General features: G+C 41.0%; 1 protein-coding gene across 8 annotated transcripts in view; it reads left to right on the top strand.

Annotated features, from left to right (window-relative positions):
- The first annotated feature begins 379 nt into the window (after window positions 1–379).
- The window catches only part of PPP6R3 (protein phosphatase 6 regulatory subunit 3), a 137,630-nt gene continuing 113,920 nt past the window's right edge, over window positions 380–24,089 (top strand). For 7 of the 8 annotated variants that reach the window (XM_084630220.1, XM_084630225.1, XM_084630224.1 and 4 more), the window contains exon 1: window positions 380–505. The gene's annotated coding sequence lies outside the window, so the exon portion shown is untranslated. The remainder of the gene's footprint in view (window positions 506–24,089) is intronic. The other variant, XM_084630221.1, reaches the window with a different exon arrangement.

The raw sequence follows: 24,089 nt of genomic DNA, 5'->3' as shown, positions 1-24,089 counted from the left end.
TTTTGTGTTTGCGGCCCTCGGCTTCCATCCGCCTTCTATGTAACCCCATTGGTCGCACACCAGTCCGAGTCTTTTACCAACTGATTGGTCTAACCCGGTTTATTTTTAAATTGTACTCGCGGCTCTGATTGGGGAACTAACACGCCTGTCACTGTGACGTTAAGCTGTTGCTAAGGCGTGAAGGTGGGAAACTAGAGGGGCCCACCCGGACGCCCCGATTGGCCTTTGGGATCCCTTTCGGCCCGCCCTCAATCCCCGTTTAGTCCACTGGTGCTGTAGTTCACGTGTTATTGGCGGCTATGCTATTGTCCAATGGAAGTGGGCTCGGCGGGGACTGGGGCGTGTCAGGGAAGGGTGATTGGCAGGCGAGGAGGGGGAGCAAAGGAGAGCTCACAGGATCTGATATGTCCGCCATCTTGAAGTGTCGGTGATGGTGGCGAGCGCTCGTTTTCCCGTCTGAGCCGAGGCAGACCGGGACCCGTGACGGGGAGACGCGCTCGCCGAGGTAGGGAGGTGCGAGGGGCCACGGCCTGAGTCAACTACCGCTGGGGGGTTATTCCCCCTTCCTGACGCTCTGCCCCAATGCGCGGGCCCGGTGAGCGCTCTCGTCTCCCCCGCCCTGCGCAGGGGGCGGAGGGGGGGCGCGTCTTCCTGTTCCCCGGAGTCTGCAGGCTGGTCTTCGAGGCCTCCTCCTGCGATTGGGGGCCGCTCCCCGCCCCTGTCCCCGGTTTGTGCCTGAGCTGGCTGGGGGGCGGGGAGGGGGGGGGGTCGGCGGCCTTGTTTGCGGCCTGGCTGAGTTGTTTTGCTTCCTGGGGAGTAGGGCTGTGTCGACCCCCCTCCCCATCTCCAAGTCCCAGGTCATCCCTTGCCCCCCTCTCCCCGTCAGCGAGTGTGGGGTGGCGGCTTCCCAGGGTTCCTTTTCCTCTGGGTCCCTCGCACGTCCCGCTGGAGGGGCACTGACTGTATCCCCAGATGGCGGCATGTGCGACCCCCCCCTCCCCACCGGCTTTCCAGCGATACTCAGCAGGAGGTACTGAATCACTAGGGACCCGGTGTTACTTTTACCGCCTGTTGCCTCTGTTAAAGGGATCCAGCTGTGTTCTCTCAGCTTGTCTTCTCACTACAGCTCTTCTCTCACATTACTAGTTAGAACTGGGCGTGTTAGTTTGAAGTGGGGTCTTTCTGCGAACACCTGAACAACCTTTGAGCTTTGTCTCGAGGAAGGTGTGGGATGGTCTGTCTACACAGCGTAGCCATCTCTCTGGGTCTGTCTGTCCCAAGCCTGCAGACGCATGTGTTTCCTCGCTGAGTTGCACAGGTCAGGTGTGGATTTCATCTCTGGGTCAGGGATGGCTAGATGTACAAGATAGATGTTGAAGTTGGGTATGAGGAGGTGTTACTCTGTTCCACTTAATGTAAATTATAATTATCTTATGTTGTTCGGGGTGTCACATAGGATTTTAATATCTGTTTTCGTTAGTACAAGTGGCAAGACTTTATTATTCAACCAGCAGAATCCCTGAGTAATAACTGTTTCTCAATGGGCCCGTAAACATTCTTTTAAACCTCTCGAATAAGAAACGCTGATTTTGTATTGTCTTGGTTCTTAGAAATTGTTGGAAAACTAGATGAATTATCAAGGGGATGCTGTCAAGTTAAAGTGTTCTTTCTAAAAGCATCCAGCAAAAGCAGCACCACTACCACGAAGCTTATACTCCTTAAATTGAAACTTGGTTTCCTCTTTGCTGTTATGTTCCTCAGTTTGGACAACGAAAACAGACGAGTTATTGCTCTTGTTCACACTCAGTTTTGCTCTTTGTGTTCTAAATTAGTGCCTTAGTGGTTCATGTGCTCATTCTTAAAACCGTGGCAACATTTTGGCTAGTTCTAACTTTAAAAAAACAAACAAACCTAAAAAAACCTTGGGTTTTTTGTTCTTTTACAAAAAGTGAATTTTAGGCTGTACTGAACATGACAGTTTCCCTTTTAATTCTGATCTTTTCTTTAGTGCCTCAGAGTGCTTTCTAAGTAGAAAAGTGAATTGAAGCTCTAAGACTGTCCCATGATGTGCCTGGAGATCAGTATAGATGGGTATAAAATGTTAGAGCTAAACATTTTCAAAATACTTGATTCTTTGGTATTATGTTGGAACTGTTTGGGATGTGTAACCAGTGAAAGCTGTTATAGAACACTTAGATCTCTTCTGAGTAGATGTTAACTGAGTAGAAGAAACATGTCTCTATTCTTGTAACTTACTAGTTACAGAAAAGTTTCTGGATGCTGTTAGCTTAAAAATCAGAGGTTAAAACCTTTAACCATGTTACTAATGTGTTGAATCTTGAATGGAAGGAGTTCTGATTATTCTTTACTATTTATGCTCTTTATTTACTTGTATTTTTATCAATGAAAAATTAGTTTCACTTTCAAATTCTCTGTTGTGTTTGAATTGCAAACACTGCATGAGTGCCTGTTTCTACTGGAATGTTAAAGCTCGGGAAAGCTCTCTAGCTTTCTTTCCTAAAGGTATCAATTGGTTTTATTTTTCATAAAACATACTTTATAATGTCTGTGTATACATGATCATTGGCTGTACATAATTTATTTTCTACCAAATAAGATTTGGATTAGAGCTGCAGTTTTAAAACTGAAGGGAATCTTAAAATTGTTCATTGATGTCTAATTCTTTACTTGTAAGTACCAGATCCTTCAATACATAGTGCCCAGAATAACTTTACTGGGGCTCTTCTCAGGCACAGTAGGCCATCTGCATGTTACGCATTGTAGGATTGGGGTGTAAATCACAAAAGTGTCTTTAGAAATTCAAGGAAAAAATAAGGAATCTCTTTATACCAGTGATTTCTTTCCTGAATCTGTAAGGCTCCTTAACTTGTATGTTGGTTTTCTGCAAAAAAAAAAAAACAAAAACAAAAAAAAACAATAATTTGTGTATGAAATAACAGGGTGGATTTGATTTACATCACTAGTCAGGAAGAGTCGATTTAATCATAGATTTCTACATAAAAAGTGCATTCTTGTTGGTTGTTTATAACCTTAATACATATTCTTCACAACTCAGATAGATGTAGGTTTCATTTGTAGAAGCTACACACTATACATTTTAAATGTGATTTATTTTGTAAACTTTTCAGATTAGTTTTACAGCTATATTAGAAAATGAATGAATGATTGTTTGGTTATTTCATTTACCAAAGGTAAATGAATCAGATATTTATGTAGACCTTGGAAAGTGTGCTATCTCCAGTGCAACAGGTTAGTCATTAATATTTGGAGGATTTTCTTGCCATGCTGTATTAGGAAGAGAACATCACCAGACAGACATTCAAATTGTTTTATTTAACTAAAACAACAACGTTATGTATTCTGGATTTTTTTTTCAACAGCAAACATATAATATTTTAACAAAACAAGCATATGAATTTTTGAATTTAGTTAACCATTCAAGTTTGTTTAAATCAAGTTTGTTTTTGTTAAAATTGTTTTTAACTGACATAGTTAAAAGAAATTTTTTTAAAAAAAACACCCAGAATTAAATCTTCTATGTCATCCAGGTCAACATGAGAAACTTAAAATATTGGCTTCTGCAGCTAACTCAGTCATCTTCACCTTCATTTTCCGATTCATAATCTGGAAAAGAAAAACAAGCTTTTCTAGATCCCAAATGATTTCTCAATTTTGGAATGAATTAGTGCAAAGGAAGAAAATATTCTTTCTACACCTGCAGAAGAAGCTACTGCTATTTAAAAGTGAGATTTTACTTCAACAGTCTCTGAATCCAAGTGCTTAAGTGACTTCCACCAGTTCACTGGTATGACTTTCTTTAAAACATAATCAGCAAACACATTTCTTGAATAGTTCTTATTCCCAAACTGGGTCTGTCTTATGGCCAGCTGCCATTATAGGTTGTCCCTTCTAGTGAGAAAATGGTCTGGTAGATCTCAGATCAATGAAGGCTACCCTCAGAAAGACCTCAAGACTTCTGGAATATGCTGCTCAAACAGTTTCACTTTTGTTTCTACTGCCTGTCCCTCCCTTCTCACATTTATCTCCAGACTTCTTCTCCTTGTCCAGATCTATGCTGCCCACAACTATCTTCTGTTCATTGAACTTCTTGAAACTTTGCACTTTTAGAGAGAGGTAAGGGATTGACTCTGTGTACACACATTTGCAGAGGGACAATAGGGTTGACTGAGATCTGTTGTTTCTCAAGTCTCTCTCTCCATTTATTTATTTATTAACTTTTTTGCTGTTAACAAGCATGTTACCTCTGGAAATACAAATCCACAGTTTGAGATCTGCAAAACTAAGCATCTCTGATGGTATCTTTTACAGTGAGCAATGAGTCTGATTAGGTAGATAGAAAGATTAACCTAAATAATCTATACGGAAGCCCCTGGAACTCCATAAGATTGGTTCCTTAATCCATGAATTATTGGAACTCATTTACGAAACTTTTCTTAAACATTACATGAATATATTGTCTTATGCTATAGAATTATAATGTATAATCCCTATTCCATGATGAGATATCTTTGAGCTATAATGTATCTTAATTAAAGCTATCTTTAGATAGGGTTTTTTCCTCAAAAGACATTTTATCAAAAATATCTGATTTTAAATCAAAACAGATTTAAAAAAAATCATGATTTTTATCCACCCTGTGAAATAATGACTCTTGTGCTATCGGGGTGGTTAAGGTCATTTTTGTCTGTAACACTACAGTGAAATTTTATTTCAGCTAAAAATGACATTGTAGAGTTTAGGTTACAGAGATCCTTAAACTACAGGAAAACACCCAGTTAAACTAAAACATGTGAGATCAGGAATTTGGTGAAAGAGCTTTTTAGTCTCAAATGCTAATGTATTTAAGAAGACTTGTTAGAACTGATCATGCATAGTGTACTGTAGTTTATGTGCAAAAGTTAGGTTTACACATAAATTAAGGCTAGCACATGTTATACTGTAATTTAGGCTATTCTTCATAAATTCAGTGCAAGACAAATTGAACACTTGGCAGATCATTTTCTGAAGTGTAACTAGACATGTTAATCTTTTTTTTTTTCTAATTTCACTCAAACAACATCTCAAAACACTGAAACCTGAGCAACTGAAAGAAGGGATTGTCCCTGTAGTCTAAGCATTTAAAATACTTTTGGTTTAACACTTCTGACTTTAATGACTAATGAGTGCTTTGGCAAGATGACTTCTTTGTTAAAGGTTCAACATCTTTGCCTCTTCAGTTGAGAGCTCACAATATACAATGAGTAACTGGCTCAAACTCAACCTATAAAACATATGATTAACATTTCAAAGTGGGAAATGCTTTGAAGAACTACCTGGGTCACTCTTTCCCGAATTGAATCTTTCCTCGAAGTGGTGAGAAGTGTTCGGGCCCTGTTTAACTCTGCAGTTAACCTAGAGTACAGGGTAGCATCAGTACTGAAAAATGTCATCTTCTAACTCCATCTTTCCAGGAAACTTTACCATTCTTCCCAGATGAGGATTGGGCCATATGCAGATTGAATCCACTCTGTATCTGGAAGGGAAGGTGGAGGCAATAGAAGCAGCAGTATGCAGGAGCCCATCGCTTTAATTGGATGGGCTTCCTTAATGCATCCCCTGTGACCTGTTTCCTTCACTTGCTACTAGCCTGCTTCTGATCTTTAAGGCCATCAGTAGGTCAGGATCCAGGTCCATCAGTAGTTCTACCTTCATCTGCAATTCTCTCCCCCCCCCATTAGTGTGCTCCTCTGGAACAATGTGGTTTGCAAAACCTAGGATAAAGTGTATGAAAGCCGGAGATAAATTGTTCTTGAATGTTAGGCTGTGGAATGAGCTTTCAGCGGAGGCCAGACTTATCTAGTTAGACCACCGTAAGGGCATGATGGAAAGCTTTGTCAGAAGGGATGGTTTTGCCACAATAGCAAGATTGGTAGGGGAATGGAACAAAGGAAACCGCACTTATATCCCAAACAGAGCCTCCTTTAGCAAAGGATGGAGAAAACCGAAGACTCTTAAAATCACTCAGTAATCTTGCTTGGTATTCCTGTTATTTCTAATGTGAGAGAACCTTTCAGACCTCTCTACGTCAGAAAGAACCTTAAAGTATACAAGCACAATTTTCCTAACCAGTCAGCCTCCCTGTCCCTCTTTTTAAATTGCCTTCCCATCTGTTCCTCAATCTTTCCCCTGTCTCTTCCTTTTGAATACAAAAACTTATGCAGTGAGTGCTGTCTAAATTGTGCTGTTGCACATTAGCGATGCCAGAGAGAGGTTTACTCAATGGAAGGGAGTTACAGTAAAAGCTGTTATCTGACACTTAACCAACCAGAAAGCTCTATAAACCGGTATTTCTGATCTTCAATAGGGTTGCCAGATGTCCAGTTTTTGACTGGAATGCCTGGTCAACAAGGGACCCTGGTGGCTCTGGTCAGCACTGCTGACCAGGCCATTAAAAGTCTGGTTGTCATGGGACTGGCAGGCTCCCTACCTGGCTCCGCGTGGCTCCCCAAAAGTGGTGATATATCCTTGCTGCTCCTCTGCAGAGGAACGGCCATGGGGCTCCATGCACTGCCCCTGCCCCAAACGCTGGCTCTGCAACCAGCGTTGGCTGGGAACTGTGCCCAATGGGAGGTGTGGGCGGAGACGGCGCATAGAGATGCCTGGCAGTGCTTCCGCCTAGGAGCAGCAGGGATATGTCACTGTTTATGGGGAGCCACCCGAGGTGAGCGCCCCCTGGATCTAGCACCCCAAACCCTGCCTATCCCAGAGTCTCCTACTGCACCCAAACTTCCTCTCAGAGCCCAGGTACCACACCTCTTCCTGCGTCACAGCCCCAAGTCCCCTCCTGCACCCAAACTACCTCTCTTTAAGTTAACCATAATTTTTGACTTACCGGCACCATCCATTTCCCCCAATACATTGGATAACAAAGCTTTTACTGTATTTGGGAATATGAGGTTGAAAAAGACCGAGAGATGGAACTGGACAGAACTAAGGAGGTGCAGTGCAATCTGTTGGCAAAATGGCAGTGCTATTTTGAGGTATCAAAATGCAGACGGATTAGTACCAAGGAGACTGAAATTCTTCATCTCAGTGCAGTTCAGCACTAGAAAACTATTGTTAAACAGTTATTAAGGAGAGAGAGAGAATCCTCATTGATTAAATTATAATTTCTCTAGACTTTTAGAGTTTAAAAATGCAAATTCGCAAAATGACCGTAAAGGAGTATATGGTCATAATCTACGGAAACTTGAAGTATGTTAGCACTAAAGAATGAGAAGACTTATTAAGAGGTCCAAGGGGGAATATAACAGACTGAGATGGAATTGAGTAATGAAAATATATCCTAATGGGAGGAAGAATTTGCTAATAGGGATTAGTCTCCAAAGAAAGTATTGGAAATGCTGTTGCTTGAGTGACTTAAAAATTAGACTTGGCAAAGCTCTTGAACATTATCTAAAACAATCCTTTATTAGCAGGAAGATGCAATAGGTGACCTAATGACCTTTCATTTGTCATTATTCTGATTTTATGGACAGTGGTACTCTGCATGACCACAGTGCAGTGATGTTTATTGTGACTGCTGTAAGTTTCTTTTGTTGTGATCAAGAACATTCTGAAATCTCTTTTGAAGAGCAAGCAATTATTGAGTTTGGGGTAGTAAAAGTGATGATAGTAAGAACCAGTTGGCTGTCTGCTGTGGAAAAACGTATTGGGGTGAAGGACTGGACTTCTGTAACACTCTCCCAGTTTGTTTAATAAAGGTAAGTATCCTGAGGCGGTCTCGTCGAACCTGGCTGTCTAGTCTCATATCAGAATATAGCAATTTGTGTGCTGTTTGGCTTCAGAACCTTTAACTTTTCCTACGTTTGTTCTTTTTGAGTTACTAACTCTGTATTTTCAGAGGAGTCTCTAGATCCATCCTTCCCCCTTTTTGTAGGGTACTAATACAGTATCCAATCTCTGGCCTTCACATACTGCTTTTTCAGCCATATGTAAAACATCCATGAGGTAACAAAACTCCAGAGCTATGAAGGAGTAAGATTCCTTCGCATTCAGTTGAATTTCCTGCAGAGAGTTTGGAGTAAATGTTCATTATTCCTAAGAAGTTGAAATATACAGATGGATACTTTGCAACTTATGAATTAGTACTAGATCTGCTCTTCCATTTTTGAACACCTTGGAACCGACCTGGAGCTTTTAAAGTTTTGTTAGTCCTTATGAAATTTGATTGTGTTGCAATGTAAATATCTTCAAAATGAAGGGCCTGTTTTTTTGCTTTAAATATATTAGGTGAGTAGATTTTTAAATGAAAAAATTAAGTCTTTTTTCATTTGTGGCTTAATCAGCAACCAGGAAACATAAATTTAAATTTATTTTAATCTTATTTTGCAGTAGGACTTTAGTTATTTTCCTTGATTGGTAACCATTAAAACTTGTTGATTTGCATCCAAATAAAGCCTTTACTGTTAACTTGGTACTTTGTTAACCAGGAGGATACACTTTATACACATTTATTTAAGCAATTCTATATAGCTCAACATACATTTATTCAGATTCTTAATCTTCACTTTGTTAACACATGGTGAAATACACACTTCTTATTTGCTGCATTTTTAACTTGTCAAGCTGCATTTGGATGGAAACTGAAATTCAATTGAAAATGCCCAAACAACATGTTAAAAGTTTTAGTTAAATAAAACTAGCTTAATTTTACATATTCTTATGTATCCAGCATATTTAACTGACTTATTTAATAAAAGTATTATCTGTAGTTAGTGCATTGAACTGATTATTTCTAGTAACTGTGTCCTTCAAGATTTTAGAATTAGTAGACTTTGTCCTCTGTCACCATTTCTTATTCATAGATTGGAAGATGAAAGTGTTCCTGCATTTTCAACTTCTAGTTGGTTTCTCAACTTAGAATGAACTAGTTACTGAACTGAATTAGTTGAATAAACAAATGAAGAATATATTCTCTCTGTACCTGCAGAAGATGTTACTGCTGTGAAAAGTTGGATTAGCACTTCAACAAACTCTGGTTCCAAGTGCTTAGTCAATGACTTCCATTGGTTCAATGGCTTGGCTTTCTTTACTATTTAAGCAGTAAACATGTACTGTTTTAATAATTTTAATTTTTAATTTAATTTTAATAGGTTATAGTAATCTCATGCCTTAATATAGATTGTAGTAATTTCGTATTTAGGTTGATTTAAATTAAATGTTCTTAAAAATAATTTAATTTTTTTTATCCACCCTGAAATAAGTATGTTGCACACATTTTTTAAATCTTATAGCAATACCTCTCTCCCACCTACAGAAAAATGAGTCACATTGCTCCCTATGACTCTACATAAGGGGGGGAGGAAATACAGTACCTTCCAATCCCAAGTAAATAATGAATGTTACACATCTGAAAATACTGTGCTCTAGTTAATCTTGAGTCACTGTACTAGTATCAGTTGTACTAGTACAAATGTTGTTATACTAGTATATGACAATTATGTAAAAATAGCACAACTTCCTCATGCGTGTTGTCCCAGTATAAAAGTTCTTATACCACTATAGTTTTCCCATTAGGGAAGAGGAATAAGCTATACCAGTATCAAAGCATCTTTATAGTGGTATAACCAGGTCCACACTGGGGGCTGTACTGATACAACTCTTTTAGTTAAGGGGGTGCTTTTTTTAACCAAAATATTTATACCGGTACCAAAACTGTATGTGGCAAGGCCTTAGTTAAATGGCTGCATTGCAGTTTTAAATCTTATAGTCTAAGAAGGATCTCTTTAATATTCTTATGTACTTCTTGGCTTTATTAGGTCTCTCACTGCTGTACTGCTTTAAAATTTAATTGTCCAGTTAACTTGGAATCTTTAATGTCTTGTATTAATGGCTTGACAAACTTATTGGATATCTACACACCTTCAGAAGCAAATGCCTCAGGAAAATAGTAAGTATTTAATGGAAAGAGTGTATAACAAATGCCAAGATTCGTCAGTGTTCAACTCCTTATCTCCAAGGTTATCAGGAAACATGGACATATCTGGGACATGTTAAAATAGAGCCAGACCAACTTCTATGACAGGCATCCCATTGGGTAGCTGTAAAAATATGTCAAAGAAGCTGACCAAAAGAATCCCTTCATTGACCAAAACTTAAAGGGAAAACTCATGGAGCTTAACATCGAGGATGTGCAAAGAGCAGCCTAGGATAGATAGGCATGGCACAGATGTGTTTGTGCCCTAAGAAACACTAGATAGCTTGGGAAGGATTCAGATTAGATTACATTTCTAACCCAGGAGCAGAGACTAGATGCCTAATTCTGGGACATCCATCTAGGTGAGAAGACTGCATGCCGCCTCCAGCTGCTAGAAGTGTCTGCAGGCATGCATGCACGTGTGCTGGGCTTCTCACTGTGGTGCTATGCCTGTACTCTACAGAGGAGCGCCTGTCTTTCAGGTTACTTTAGTTAGTGCATGTCTGAAATTGGAGTCCTGTCACTTTTTGCAAAGTGACAAATCTATTCTTTCCTTCTGCAGCTGCTTTTTTGTACCATCCTCTCTTGAAGTTCCTTCCTGGCTGCTGGGAGCAGAGCTCCCTTTACTTCCTGTAATCTTTCTCCAACAAATGACTTAATTATCAGTGTCTATCCCTGCTTCCTGTGGGCAGCAGAAATCCTACTGATTCTAGGTAGTCTCACTCTACCATCAGTTTCATTCCTGCTATCAGCCATAGCAAGAAGTAGCATTACTGTCCTTCACCATATGTAGAGTGTGGAGTGTTATGGGGACCTGGTTTTGGTTGGTGCCTCGGGGAGCTGCTACATTAAATAAGAACTGTCTAGTAAGCTAACTGCTGGTGGTCAAGATTTGTCTGCTTCTGAGTAAAAGAAGGTGGTCAAGAAACTTGGCATGAGAACAGATGCAAATGCATATATTTTCTGAAACATGGTATAAAACTACTTTAAGCTGTACTTTTGCTTGGCTCAGCCTAAACCATGTACTTAATTGTTTCCTTTGTAACTATTGTATTTCAAGGTGGGAAACAGAGGAAGAACGGAAGAAGCAAAACCAAAATGTAGCTGAGGATTGAGGAGTACTATAAAGCTACTGCCTTTCTTGGAGAGCTGCATTAACTGGTTTGGCTCTACCATTTTAGTAGGATCATGGCAATAATAGTAATATTTAGCACTTAGGTTTTCTTTAGGGTCTCTCAAATGTCAACTAATTAAAACTTTACAGCTTCCCCTGCCATCTGGAGCCCTTCCTGTCTCCTTACATATGCTATTCTGAGAATCCTTTAAATGAGGAAGGCAGTTTATCCCAGACTGTAAAAGCTACATTGTTGCAAGTATAGTGCTCTGATTGTCCTTGCGGGAACAGGACACAATTCTAGAGTCCTTATTTATATTCCTACATCTCCTTGTGTTGTAACATCAGTGCCTTACAATCAGGGATAGAATTTGCAGTTTTACTCTGTCCATATAAACATTTGATAACTTTTATTTCTCAGAGGCTGTGGCGGGTGCAGTTGTGCTGCCACTTCAGACAGCTTGGTTCTGAGCTGCCTAATACTCCCTTAGAGGGCATAAATGCTATTTTTTTTTCTTCTCCATTATACTCCAGACTGTAATAATCTCCTTTTGTAGTGACAAGTTTCAGTTCCTTGTTTTGAAGAGAAGGTGATTCCCCTCACTTCCTATTATTGGCTGGGAGAGAGTTAACATTTTACTAATCTACAAAGCAAATTGTCGTCTTCCCCATCTAAAGTTTTTCTTTATATTGTCTGCTGTGGATTATGCCAATGGTTAGTGAAATGCAGTCATCCTTTGGGATAGAAAATGCCTTTGTTTACCACTACCAGGAATACTCAGACGTAAAAATACTTCCTTCTCTTCCCTGCCCCACAGTTTGGGGGGTCATGATAGATAATCAACTGAACATGAGCTCCCAGTACTACACTGTGACCAGAAGGACTAATGTGATCCAAATCCATAAATGGGGATCTCAAATAGGAGGTTATTTTACCTTTGTATTTGGCACTGGGTGACTGCTGCTGGAATACTTCATCCAGTTCTAATGTTCACAGTTCCAGAAGGATGTTGATTAATTGTAGGGGTTTAGAGAAGAGTCATGAAAATGATTAAAGGATTAGAGAACTTGTCTATAGTGATAGATGGAAGGAACTCAATTTACTTACTTTAACAGAGACAAAGTTTAGGGGTGACTAAATCACAGTCTGTAAGTACTCGCATGGGGAACAATCAAAGGAACTCAAGAGGTCATCTAGTCCAGTCCTCCGCACTCATGGCGGGCCTAACTATTATCTAGACCATCCCTGAGAGGTATTTGTCTAACCTGCTCTTAAAGATCTCCAATGATGGAGATCCCACAACCTCCTTAGGCAATTTATTTCAGGGAGATTGTGGAATGTCCCCTCTTGGTCTTTTCTTCTCCAGACTAAACAAACCCAATTTTTTCAGTCTTCCCTCATAGGTCATGTTTTCTAGACCTTTAATCATTTTTGTTGCTCTGCTCTGGACTTTCTCCAGTTTGTCCACATCTTTCCTGAAATGTGACCTGAACTGGACACCATAGTCTAGCTGAGGCTGTAGCAGCATGTACTAGAACAGAAGAATTGCTGCTTGTCTTGCTGCTTGTGTCTTGTGAACCACTGATAACTCGTCTCTGGGAACAGTTTTCCAACCAGTTAGGCACCCGCCTTATAGGAGCTCCATCTAGGTTGTATTTCCCTAGTTTTGTTTATGAAGTTGAGACAGTATCAAAAGCCTTACTAAAGTCAAGATATACCACATCTACCACTTCCTCCGTATCCACAAAGCTTGTTATCCTGTTAAAGCTTTTAGATTGGTTTGACACATCCATGCTGACTCTTACTTATCACCTTATTATATCCTAGATGTTTTCAAATTGATTGCTTAATTATTTACTCCATTATTTTTCCAGATACTGAAGTTAAGCTGACTCATCTGTAATTCCCCAGGTTGTCCTTATTTCCCTTTTTATAGATTGGCACTATATTTTTTTCCCTGTTCCAGTCCTTTGGAATGTCTTTGGTCTTCCATGACTTTTCAAAGATAATCGCTAATGGCTCAGATATCTCCTCAGTTGACTCCTTGAATATTCTAAAATGCATTTAATCAGGCCCTGGTGACTTGAAGCCATCTAACTTGTCTAAGTAATTTTTAACTCATTCTTTCCCTATTTTAGCCTCTGATCCTAATTCATTTTCATTGGCGTTCACTGTGTTAGACTTTCAGTTGGCTACTAACCTCTTTGGTGAAAACCTGAAACAAAGTCATTTTAGCACTTCTACCATTTTTCCCATTTTCTGTTCTCTTCACTCTCTTCCCCCCCCCCCCCCCATTGAGTAACAGGATCACCCTGGCCTTGGTCTTCCTTTTGCTTCAATGTGTCTATGGAATGTTTTTTTTTGTTACTCTTTCTCTCTGGCTAGTTTTGTATTGTTTTGTGCCTTGGCCTTTCTCATTTTGACTAGTTTGTTTATATTCATCCTTTGTAATTTGACCTAGTTTCTGCTTTTTGTAGGACTTTTTTTTGAGTTTCAAATCATGTAAGATCTTCTGGTTAAGTCAGGATGGCCTCTTGCCATACTTCCTATCTTTCCTATGAAGTGGGTAGTTTTCTCGTGTGCCCTTAATACCGTCTCTCTGAAAAACTGCCAATTCTTGAACTGTTTTTCCCCTTACATTAGCTTCCCATGGGATCTTACCTACAAACTTATATATGATGATTGGCTCTTCAGTCTAGCAGAGAAGAGTATAACACAATGCAGTGGCTGGAAGTTGAAGTTAGACAAATTCACACTGGAAATAGAGTGTAAACTTTTAACTGAGAGTAATTAACCACTGGAGCAATTTACCAAGAGCTGAAGTGGATTCTCAATGACTGGCCTCTTTTTTTTTTTTTATTTTTTTAAATGTCCTCTAATTCCAACAGGAAACTATTCCAGGGAAGTTCTGCATCCTGCTTTGTACAGGAAGTCACACTAGATGATCACAACAGTCCCTTCTGGCCTTGGAGTCTATGAAGTCTTTTCAGGGAGAAATTTGCCACGGCTAGTTATGGGATCTGTACTATCAATGTCTGCATAACTTGAGTTTAAAAGCAAACAACTCCATAGTTTTCAGGGTTATAAAGATAATGTTCAAATATAACCAATGTGGTCTTAGACCTGGATCACTTCAGACAGCTCCTGTGTTTTTGACAGCTCACGGTTTCACACCGCTGCTTAAAAAAAGCTAAGAAGACTGATCAATTTTATTGCTGCTATTTAAAGCAGTTGACAAAAACCAAAAATCAAGACTATGATCACTTTTGTGCTGCTGGTCTGGGAAAACTGAACAGCAGCAAAAGTGAGCATTTTACGGAGGCAAGTTGTACTCTACAGAGATTTGCCAGCATAGCTATCTTGGTCAGGATTGTGGAAGATCACACCACTAACTGATATAACAATGCCAATGAAATCCCCTGTGTAGATGCAGCTCAGACTGGCAAGAATCCTTTTGAGAGTAGAGCTTATAAGGTTTGTGGAGGTGGCTAACTATGCCAACAAAAATTCCTTTCGCTGTAGCTGCATTAGGGGGCTTTGCTGGCATAGCTATTCTGGCAAAGACTTGAGTATATGCTAGCCCTGGTGGATAAGAGCAAAAGTGCTGGGGGAATAGTAGAAGAGAGAAGAAAAGAGATACAAAGTTTCCTCTTCCTGCAGCTGTAGGAAGAGTTTCAAACCTTTAAGCCTAAGTCTGATACAAAAGAGTGAACTCCTGAACAAATTCTAAGAACAAACTTTTGGTAGAAATCCTAGTAACCTGCCCCATTGTTGGCAGCTTGTGACAGTGGAGCTCTGGGCCCATTCAGTAGACTCTGGCTATTGGCTCTTGCTGGGGCCAGTCTCTGTTTTGGTTCTATTTATGGGTTTCTAGATGTCTGGTAAATTTTGTAAATAGGGCTTGTCTAGGCTACCATTTAAGTCAGTGTAACTTACGTCACTCAAGGGTGTGAAAATCCACTCCTCTGAGCAATGTGACTTAAAGCAGTGCCCATATGGCACTATTTCGGTGTGAGACACTCTCCCTCCAACATAGCTTCTGCCTCTTGTTTAAGTGTAGTAATTATGCTGATGGGAGAGTGCTGTCCTGTTAGCATAGTGCGTCTTCACCAGATGCACTACAGCGGTGCAGCTGTGCTGAAGTGGCATGATAGTGTAGACTTGCCCATAGTATATGGTTAACCCAATCTCTAATGGCTCTAACTACAGTTAGTGGTTTGGCAACCTTACTAGATACCTATGAGCCATACATTTTTTTAAAAGGAATGTAAATGGTGTGGTGGAAGAGTACTTACTATTTCTCTAAACTTCTCAGGGGAATCAATTCTGTGAAGGCTACCAGTAGCAGAAATAAAAACTATCTGCCTAGAAAGCATTTGCTTTTTAAGACAGTTGACTCACAAGGCCCATCACTTGAAATTGATAAAACAAATCAGAGTTCTAAACCGGCTTCTCAAGATACAGCACAGGTTTTCCTTTAAAGCTGCAACCCTCTTCCAAATCCTGGACTAGTCGGATGGCTTGGTATCACACTCGTACTTCCAAGTGACTATTCCTCTGGCTTTTGGGATGGTAGTAATCTCATGTTGCTTCAGTAATGAACACGTGACCTAGGAGTAACACCTCCTGTTTCTGCAGGCCGTTCAGTCCTGTTTCCAATGACTGGAGAAAGCTGGCAACCAATAAGGTGGAAACAGGAGGAAAGACTGTAGAAAGGAAAACTTAGTGGGGAGGGGTATAAAATAGGGCTTTCTAACCCTTTCTTGATGTGGCCTGTGAGGAGGAGTAGGTCACTGGGACTAGTCAAGGTGAATCTTCCTGAGGCTTTTTGGAGGACATGATGGCCCTAATTTAAGAAGAGAAACTCCTAGGTTCTGTCTTGTGAATGGCTTATATTCACTGAGCCTATATGAAAATTGTTGCCCCAATGATTCCTTCAGAATGGTTTTCCTCTGGAAACTATTTTTGTATACATAGGGATGTAAGTGCATACTATTTGTAAGCAAGTGGAATTTTTTGTGAACCAAGGTGTAACTTCAGTATAAAGATATAGAATGTTTAAGCAATGACAGATCCATTTTACTGTAACATCCAAACTAAAATACTTCAGGATTTGTGAGCAAAATTCGCCATCTGTAGCAGGATATTCAGTACATCTTACCATCTGTCGTGCTATAATCTTAAACTGTAGCACACAAACATGAAGGGAATGAGGATCCTTTTAAATGGAACTACAAACAGGCCTTTTCAAGAGACCACTAATTTCACTTGTGGAATAGTACCTTAGACTCTATTTTTTTGTATATTCATGGAACCTGTTTTCTCTTCTGGAGATGGTAGGCGTTATTTAGTAACATGCTTATTTTGGATTGGGTCTCAAGTATAGCTTTGTGTGGGTTGTAATGTTCATATTGATTCAGACTGCTGTAAGAAGTCTCTTTATATCAGGTAGTCAGCAGATTATCAGACCTCCTGGGGGATGCTGTGCTGTCTTAAATTTTATCTGTTAATTGCATATATAGATTTGTATCCCAAAAAGGGGTGTGTGCTTGACATTAGAGATGTGATCAGACTGTTTCCACCTAGGGAAATGCTTTCTAATACCCTAACAGTACTGTTGCCCATCATTGTTCTGGAGACCCCACGTACAGGCTTGTGAAACTGTACCTCTGATATCACAGAACTTTGGTAAAAGGTTTAATTACCCTCTCAGCAGGTATAAAATGGTGGTAGAAATCCTACTGGAGAAGTCTACAGACTTGTTTGGATTCCAGTGTTGTCAGTGCTGTATGCATTACTGTGGCTTCCTGCGCTCTTCACAATCTTTGTGAAGCCAAAGATGCGCCATTTCCCTCTGAATGGAGCTGTGACAGTGATAGACTGTTGAACCAGTACACTAAGCTGAAAGGTGCACCTACCACAGCTAGAGCTGGATGTACCTGGGCAACAAAAGTCAGGGATGCTTTGTGCTCTCACAATATGGACTTGCATAGGCCAATAGAAGAACAGTACCTTTATGAATGTGCTTGTGGTAGGAAGGGGTTGACTGCTGTATAGTGTACTTATGGATGACCTGACTTATCAAGTGGGGGAGGGAGTTGAATCACAGTATAGATAGCTGCATCAATCCATACATTCCTTAAAGCAAACTGTATTGAGAAAGTGTTTGCATACAAATTTCCACTTGTCCCTGATCCCTTGTTACCTTCATTTGAAATACTTTGTATGATGTGATGTAGTGGTAAAGCTTTTTATTTTAAAAAGGTTTATAACCAACAAACACTTTAACCGGTTGCCAGGCAGGCCAGCTGCCATTACCACACCAAAACATCAGTAACAAACAACTTTTTTTTAAAAAAAGAACAAAGTGCAGGAATAAACACATGGTTTCACTGTTTGAACAAGACAGAAGCCATTTACTGTTGCATGTCCCTGGCCATTCTCCCTTTCTTCTTTTCCTTTGCTGTGCCCTTGGCACCAGGGGTTGGGGGGTAGAGATGCCCACAGGGGAGGGGGGTCGGTATGGAGGACTGCAAGGGGCACAGTTGCCTTGCCCAGCTGCTGATGGGGCCTGATTGCAGGGGTCATTCATCTGTGGAGTTGTCCAAGCTGTTCCTGGGCTGCAGCAGAGGGTACTGCGCTAGGGACTTAGGCCATGGTGCAGGTACAGCAGGAACCAGTACTCTTGGAGCCATTAATGATAGCAGCTGCTAAGACAGCTTTCTGCTGAGATTTGTCATCCTCCTGTAACTGCTGTAACTGTTCTAGGAACTGTGAAGCAAAGGTCTGCTCTCATGCTGAAATCCTATCCTCAAGCTGTGCAATCTTTCTGCTTGCCTTTTGCCATGCCCGTCCTGTAGCCATAAGTCCCTCTGTCTTTGGTATTGGAGCTGCTTGTTAGCCCTTTCCAGTACTTCAACCATAAGTTCATCACAAATGCTCCTCTAGGAATGGTCTGAAGTTACGTTGACCCAGGCTTCTGCCGCACTGTGGGCATGCTGTGGAGTTACTGTAACTTGTAGAGGTCAAGGGGCTGGAATAGGACGAGACAGAGGGTCATTGTCTCAAATAGCTCAGTGCAGGAGCACAGAAAAAATACTTGTGGAATTTCAAGGGCACTAAACGTTACTTTCTAAAACCGGATTTCAGAATATTGTGAGAGGGATGTTTCAGACCACAGACACTCCCTGAACACAGTCAGGTTAGTTGCAGCAAAAAATGGCAAGTTAAAAATCACAGCTGCTTTTTTTCCCTACATGCTACAAAAGGCTTCTCTAGCATTTCAGGCATTCCTCATTTTGGAGGACATAAGTTCTTGTGGTTGGCAAAGAAGTTATTCCAAGCTGCTGGTGGGAAAACAGCAGTGCATGCCACAAAGTATTCAAATGTATAGAGAGTGAACAGCACATCTGTGTGTGGAGTAGGGTGGCTAGTTACTGAGGTGGCCCTGGAAAATATGCTTTTTCCCAGAATTGTGGCTACCTCTCTGGAGTTCCTGTTACAGGAAAAGCTTGAAGCTATTAGCCCACAGGATTGGGTTAGAATTTGAGGCAATCAACTGGATGCTGTTTGAGTCCATATGGCTTAGCCTGTTGCATGCAAACACTGTCTGCTGTGCTGTCATCCTGCTTAGCCCCCCTCCTCAGCATGTAGCTGGACAAAATTCAAACCTCCAGTTGTATTTGGGAGAAATTTAATGACCTATGGACTAGATTTGTAAAGAGAACCCATTTCTACACCTCCACCCAGAGTTCACTGTTTTCAGATGGCTCATTGCACAGTTGAGTGATTACAAACTGGCATGCTTATGGGGATAGCAATGTAAGGTTGCTGTTAAAATAATGTCCTAGTAAAAATGTGCCTTCCTTGTGAAAATTCACTTTTTGAGGAGTGTGGTTTTTTTGTTTACATTGCCCAGTTGCTATTTTGAATTCCGCAGGGCGAGAAGGGACAGTGGCGGAGGGATGCCACAGTGCTGGCATGTAATCCACCATTAGTGGAGAAACACTGCTATCTGGGGCTTGTAATATCTTTTGCAATGGTTCATAGAAAGGAGATCCCTCACATTTCTGTATTAATAAACATTAAAATGGAGCCAAAAACTTACCAAGCTCCAGGCAGCTGCTGCCTGTTTCATTTTTGCTGCCAGTTCCACAGCCGTTCTTTCCTCCGGGTGTGGGGGGGAGGGGGGATCAAAAAGCTCTTCCAAGTACAGCTCCAGAATGTACTGCAGCTCCTACAGCAAAATCTCCTTTGGGACCAGTGTCACAGAAGAGTCGCTTCACTAGTCTCAGCAGGTGACTGCTGCTGGTTCCCCACAGTTCCAATGCTAGATTCCAAGGGCACTAGATCGCCATCCCGCCTGATTAGGTCATCGTGCACTGCTGTTGACGCTGCACTCAGTGCAGTGCCCAGCACTTGGTCAAACACATCATAAAACAGGTATAATGTCAGCAGGTTGTCCAAGGTGTGCTTCTGGTTCCTGGTTTTCCAGTATTCTGTCTTGAGCTGTTTAATCTGCGCTCTGCACTGGTCACTGATGTGGTAAATTTCCAGTGTTGCTGGCTTCTTCGTTGCTTGCTGGTATGTGTGGTCATTAGTGGTAGTCTCGCTAAAATCTATTATTTTTGCTTGCCTCGCATCAGAGATTAATCAATATCGGGCTGTGTTCCCATGACCATGAAGCAGCGTGCTTTGCAAAGGACTTTTCTGGTCAGTGTCCATTGCAGATTTAGAAGATTCTCCCAAAATGTGTTCGCAACTCGCTGGGCAGAATAAATGGAAGGGTTAAATACTGACTTGCTAAGCTGCTGTACTACAAAAAGGGGATTGCTTCTGTCCCCCGGGAGGGGGGAAGAGGACCAAGGAAGAGGGCCCATGCGATTATAGCATACTTCTGGTGGACTCCCAGGATCAAGTGGGGAGGTCTGCATCTACCCTGCAGAGTGATAGGGCTTGAACCCTGGGTCTCTGCTTGACTCAGGCTTGAACCCTCTAACCTTGTGGAGTCCTAGGACCCTGGATCTGAGTCAGAGATTTGTGTGTGGTTGGAAAGGGCATTTGTGCTCAAGCCTGAGCCTTATCCTGAGCCCAGGCTTACATTGCAACATAGCTATACTCCTGTAGGCTGCAACTCCAGCTGCTAACCTGAGTTAAAAGCAGATTTGCTGTCTCTTCACTGTTTTAACTCATTAGCTAACCTGAATTAAGAACACACTTCCCCTCCATGTAGCCATACTCTGATAAGAACCACAAGATGACACATTTATCCGATTTGGGTAAGAGGACTACCATCTGAGAGGGTGTAAACAGATCAGAAAAGGGACAGGTATCTTCTCACAAACATGACAGCACCCTATATTTAAAATTTGTTTTCAAGGTGATATGCAAAGAATTTTTTTAAAATAGGCTTATCTGTTTAGTCTAAAGGTGACTTGTTAGAGTAATTTTTTGTTGTGTTACCTGGATCAGTCATTGAAGTTTAGGTGTTAATATTCCTCCCTTCTCCCCCGCTAAATCTTCTCATCTCTCCATTGCTTAGTTTTCACTCAGGTTTTACGGTGGTAGCATTTCACTGGCTCTCCGTCATAGTCTTCTGGGCCAGACAAGATCTGCATCTTTAATGTAAAATAAGTAGTTAGGTTTTCACAAAAAAAAAAATCCTTTCAGGCCACCTTCATACAAAAGGACATAGGCTAACTCCTTTTTCCTTTAAGGGCTATTCCTGAATAATGCCATGTGTAGACAAACCTTAATAGATCTCAGTGTTTACTGAGTGTAAGTAAAGAAAAACTTGTATGAATTCAGGAAGACATAAGCTCATTTTCTTCCCCTGCCCTTCCCTCCGAACCTTTGTGCATCCACAGCTCCCATTAACTGCAATTGCATTTGTGTGTTCAAGGGTAGGAAAGATGGTTCAGTGGATAGAGCACTGACCTGAGACTCAGAGATTTAGGTTTAATTCCTAGCTCAGCCACAGACCTGTTACATGAGTTCAATAGATTTGCTTAATGTACCCGGTCTCTCAGTGTTCCATTTCACAAATGGGGATAATTGAGCAATTTATGTAGCTAAATGCTTTTTACTTTCTTTGCTTTGAGCATGCATCTTTAGTGTAGCTCAGCATCATTGGAATGATGTTATAATCCAATTTCACTAGCTTGTTACCATTGTGGAGTAAGTTAAAGATTAAAAAAACCTAGGAAATTAGTGCACAACTCTGAAAACAGGCAAGATTGCCACACATAATGTGACTGACATACAACCACAAAAACTAGGATATGAAAAATTAAACCACCTAATGGTACATGCCCTCCACAGGTATGTGCCATGCCATTACTGCAGTCAATACACTAATTGTCACTATAGGGATACCTGTCTTGCATATCTTTTATCATGCTACCCACTCCCCTCATAATAAATTACTACACAAAACAGTAACACCTAATAGTGTTGGGAAGGAGTAGTTTGGTTAAGGTGTATGCAAGAAGGTGGGTTGAGAGGGCAGAGAAAGGTGGTGGCTTATGGTACGATGGGTGGGGTAGTAGGTTGTGTTCTGTTAAGTGTCTGCTTTTTTGGTTTTTGTCATACTGGGTATGTGTTTCTACCTTACCCATTTCACAACAGCTTATTGGGTTTTAGTTAAAACAGGACTAAGAACTTGTCTGCAGGGGGGAATAGCTATTCTGTGCTAGCTCCCTATGCAGACACTCTTATCCTGCACTAAAGCCAGCATACTCCTATAATGTAGACACAGACTATGCCAACAGAACAGGTTTTTTCCATCTGTGGGAGTAGTGGCTCCTTGGACAAAGTTAGCTATGTCAATGGAAGCATTCCTTTGTCAACATAGCTAAATCTGTATTGGGGGTTATGTTGTCATAACTGTTAATCGCATGTAGCTTTTTTTTTTGCATCCCTCACTGATGTCACTGCGTTAACGTAATTTAAGCATAGACCTAACCTAAGGGTCTTCTGTGTGGTTTAGCTTAATCAAGGAGGACTGGTTAAATAACATTTTAATTGCTTTAGTTAGGGAAGTGCTAAACAGGTTAAAATTTCAATAATGAATCCGATGTAGAACAGATGTAATGATACTCAGTAAGATGAAAATGACTGAACTAAATAATAGCCACCCTCGCTGGATTCAGAACTAAATAAAAACCCATCCGACTTAGCTGTCCAGTTATAACCCTCTCAGATGTATGTGTACATGGATATTTGTGTCCATATAAAAATCCCCACAGTACAACAGTAACACCACGATGGCTATGCCCATGGTTTCAGTACAGGTAATGTTGACATTTTACATTTATATCTCAGATGGAAAGAAAAGAGATGACAGGGGAAGGAGTAATAGAGGTGTGCACAGAGCCCCTGTCAGGGAGGATGGGGGACCCTGTTTTGGGGGGGAAAGGAACAAGAGGGACAATAGAGCCCCTGGTCTGTGGTGGAGGAATTGTGAGGAGTACATAGTGCCCCTTGCATGGACAGGATTTTGTGGGGGGAGGGAGGCGCGCAAAGGACATTTGTGGGAAGGGTAATGGATAGGGCCCTACCATATTCACAGCTGTGAAAAATGCATCATGGACCATGAAATCTGGTCTTGTGTACTTTTATCCTATAATATGCAGATTTCACGGGAGACTAGCATTTCTCAAACTGGGGGGACCCAAAAAAGGATTTTTTTTCGTGGTGGTGGGGGGGAGGGTCGCACAGTTATTGTAGGAGGTTGTGGTATTGCCACCCTTACTTCTGCGCTGCCTTCAGAGCTGGGTGGCCAGAGAGCGGTGGCAGCTGGCTTCCAGCTCTGAAGTCGGTGCCCCACCAGTAGCAGTGCAGCAATACCATACCATGCTGCCCTTACTTCTGCCCTGCTGCCTTCAGTTGGGTTAGGACCCCTACAGTTACAACATCATGAAATTTCATATTTAAATATCTGAAATAATGAAATTTTCTATTTTTAAAATTCTGTGACCCTGAAATTCACCAAAATGGACCATGAATTTGGTAAGGCCCTATGAATAAAGCTTGCTGCTAGGTAAGTGGCAAGGAGATGCTGGGTCTCCTTTTTGAGAGGCACTTCAGCATTGACTCATGTATTTCCAGCAATATAGAGTTGTGTGTTTTAGCTTAGATATTAGACAATTCTTAGGGCTTATCTACACATGAAAGTTAACTCTGATTAGGGTAGGGTGTGCATTTAAAGTGAAGTAGCTGTTTCTGGTAGTCTCCATGCATAGAGGCATTTAGTGTTCCCACAGAGGGCTTGTCTAAGCTTATGGTGGTGCAGCTGCAGTGCTTAGTGAAGACGCTACCTATGCCGATGGGAGAGCTTCTGCCATTGGCATAGGTACTCCACTTCCCTGTGAAGCGGTAGCTATGTCAACAGGAGAAGCCCTTCCCTCGACGTAGCACTGTCTACATGAGGAGTTGGGTTGGTATAACTGCATTTCTGAAGGGTGTGAATTTTTCACACCCCTTAGCATCATAATTATACCATCATAAGTTGGTAGCATAGACCAAGCCTCACTTTTAAACTGTTGTTGGTTCCTTTAAAGTGACCTGAAAAGGAAAAGAACATTTAGCTTGTGCTGCCTTTGCTGCTTCATGGGGTATAAAAACCTGAATGGTGTTTGGATCCCTGTTTTTCTTATCTTTTGGATTTCTTGGATGAATCATTGACCGGAAGCTTCCTCAGCTTTTAGGTGAATGGGTAGGGGTGTTTGAACCTTTTACAAAGAACTTTTCTCCCACAATTTGTCTATAACAATTTTTTGTTCAAGGCTGTCTGTCGGAATAAAAATCGCTTCTCTCAATCCTTGGTGCTTTAAAAAATATAACCAAACTCAAAAACGACTAGTTCTCTAGTCACCTGTAGTCTTCTAGGGTAGAGAAGACTTGAATTTCTGATGTGAAATAAAGTAGAAAAACTTATTTTGGGGCTTTGTAAAACTTAATTTTTAAGCAAGAGT

The sequence above is a fragment of the Lepidochelys olivacea genome, assembly GCF_965140295.1.
Source record: "Lepidochelys olivacea isolate rLepOli2 genome assembly, chromosome: 6".
In the NCBI taxonomy this organism is placed as follows: domain Eukaryota; kingdom Metazoa; phylum Chordata; order Testudines; family Cheloniidae; genus Lepidochelys; species Lepidochelys olivacea.
This window is presented reverse-complemented; position numbering and strand designations above follow the sequence as displayed.